This window comes from Orycteropus afer, unplaced genomic scaffold (assembly GCF_000298275.1).
Source record: "Orycteropus afer afer isolate SDZICR_OR568_19922 unplaced genomic scaffold, OryAfe1.0 scaffold00016, whole genome shotgun sequence".
NCBI classification, from domain to species: domain Eukaryota; kingdom Metazoa; phylum Chordata; class Mammalia; order Tubulidentata; family Orycteropodidae; genus Orycteropus; species Orycteropus afer.
The window spans coordinates 8817071-8819757 of NW_006921603.1; the positions used below are offsets into that span (position 1 = coordinate 8817071).

The window sequence follows — 2687 nt, forward strand, 5'->3', positions numbered from 1 at the left end:
ACTGTTATCAAGTCACAGAGACCCTTCCTTGGGTTTCCATGGCAGTATCTCTACGGAAGTCGATTGTCCAGTCTTCCTTCCAAGGAGTGGCTGAGGGGTTTGAACCACTAGCCTTCTGAAATGTACATTTGCACCTATTATGAAATAAGGACTTAATGTATAAACATGGTTTCAAGGGGAGTATTGACCCTACTCTTGAGTTAGTCTTAAAAGCATTTTGCTCAGAACTTTAAAAAATATTTTCAAAACAACCTTGTCCTATGAATAAGTGATATGGCAGTTCTGAAACAGTCTTATCTCTTTGGTATAGCAAGTCTCATAAAGGCCTCCTCAAGAAGATTTTGTTAACTGAGTTTTCTTAACTATAAATGCATTTGCTTAAAATATTCTATAATTTAGACTTTGTACCAAGAATTAAAATTACCTTTTATTGAGTGCCTTCTATTGTCAATCACTGTTGAAACCATGTTCACAAACACCATCTACTTTACCTACTTGTAACATCTCCACAGTTTATGCTAGGACCTATTACTTTCTTCTTATTCATATGAAAGCTGGGCTTACTCTGTGTCCTGAATTCACCCAGTTATAAAGTGATAACGTAGGGATACAAACCCAGGACTATTTAATTCTAACTTCCTAATCATTTTTCTATGTTGTCTCTTAAGTAATATTAACTTTTATCCTGTTAGTTGAATTTAGTATGGACTTTTCTGTCTTCTCTGCACTAGGAGCAGCTCTCCTACCACAGCCCCTCATCTCCTGAAAATGTATGGCTGCGCCAAATTCGTCTCCACCCCTTCCCTGTTCAGAAGCACCTCTCAGGTGCTGAGCCGCCCACTGTCTGCTGTGGTACTTACTGAAGCAACCTGAAACACTGACAGATAAGAGCTTCAGCAGCTCAACAGTCCCATGTTCCCTGACCTCACTTATTCCTAGTCGCAGCTTCCAAACAAGTGCCATTTCACAGGACATCGCCACAGCAGCCAAGTTCATTGGGGCTGGGGCTGCCACAATTGGAGTGGCTGGCTCTGGAGCTGGGTTTGGGACTGTCTTTGGGAGCTTCATCATTGATTATGCTAGGAACCCTTCTCTGAAGCAGCAGCTCTTCTACGCCACTCTGGGCTTTGTCCTCTCGGAGGCCATGGGGCTCTTTTGCCTAATGGTGGCCTTTCTCATCCTCTTGGCCATGTGAAGGAGCCGTCTTTGCCCTCCCACAGTTCTTTTTCCTGTGTATTGTCTGCCCTATATGTTCCTTGCCTTGTACCTCCCCAGGCAGCCTGGGGAAAGTGATAGGCTCAGGGTTTGACAGAGGGAAGACAAATAAATACTCTATTAATAATAAGAAAAAAAAAAGTTTAGTATGGACTTTGCCTCAATAAAATATGCTGAAAGGGTCAGTCTTCACACCATCAGCCGCTATGTTACTAGAAGATAAACGCCACCCTTGAACAAATCTATATAAAGGCCGTTCCGCCTGGCTGGGTGCCATCATCTGTGGATGCCATGGTGAGGTTTGATGCTCAGGATGACTTCTGAGTTCCCCTCACTGTCCAAGAACTATCAATTTTAAGAAATGATCTGTGCGAGGTCCCAGAATCACCAAGCAAAAGAGATGTGGCCGTCAGAAGAATAAATCAGGGGCTTTTGGGGTGGTGCAAATGGTTAAGACACTTTGAGGCTAACTGAAAGAGTAGAGGTTTGAGTTCATCCATATGTACCTTGGAAGAAAGGCCTGGTAATCTACTTCCAAAAAAGCAGCTGTTGAAAATCCTATGGACCACAGGTCTGCTCTCATGGACATGCATAGGGTCGCCACAGGTTCAGAACGAACTCAGCAGCAACTGGCTTTGCGTTAGATTCACCTACCAGGAATGAATCTAATGTTGTGTTGTTGTTGTTGTGTGCCGTTGAGTCGGACCCGACTAATAGCGACCCCTCCTTGGGTTTCCAAGGCAGTATCACTATAGAAGTAGATTGCCTAACCTTCCTTCCGAGGAGTAGCTGGTGGGTTTGAACCACCAGCCTTCTGGCTAGCAATCAAGTGCCTTAGGCACTACGCTACCAGAGCTTCCAGTGAATTAATAATAGTTAGAAATCTTCACAATGATTCTCTGCTACCCTTGCTCCATTCAGCAGCCCTGGCACTTAGAAGGGAGGGGAAAGGGTCTTTGCAGAACAAGAAGCATCAGTCTTTGTTAATCTCTCCCAGGAAAGAAAAGAGAACCAGCTGGAAAGAGCAGAGCAGTTGTTTCATGGTAATGCAGGCTTTAGAGGGAGCTGGCCCCCATGTCAGGAATGTGCAACTCTATCCGCCACTGACTTTCTCCCAAAAGAGAGACCCTCTGGAACATAAACTCCAACTGAGAATTGGATTTTTCTTACAATGTCAACAATTACTTTGTTATTAAAGAAAAAATCTGGGTGGGAGACAGCAGATGGGCACATCTGACAGGGGCCAGGGAGGAGGGATCAGTGTTCCAGGTAGTGAAGAAATTGTTCAAGAACAATTTGTATGTGAAAATATAACCCATATAAATCTGCCAGAGCCAACAGGGCTGAAGACGAATCACTTACAGAACTATGTCTCTCCCCAGCAAAGCTGACCACGGGCTTAATTTAGGTCCACGCCCTGTTTGTGCTGGGTTGGAGATATTTTTCTAAGGAAGCATGGGCAGTAAAGAAGT

General features: G+C 44.1%; 1 pseudogene; it reads left to right on the forward strand.

The window, feature by feature from the left end:
- Positions 1 to 768: 768 nt before the first annotated feature.
- Positions 769 to 1195, forward strand: LOC103213064 (annotated as a pseudogene).
- The last annotated feature ends 1492 nt before the right edge of the window (positions 1196 to 2687 follow it).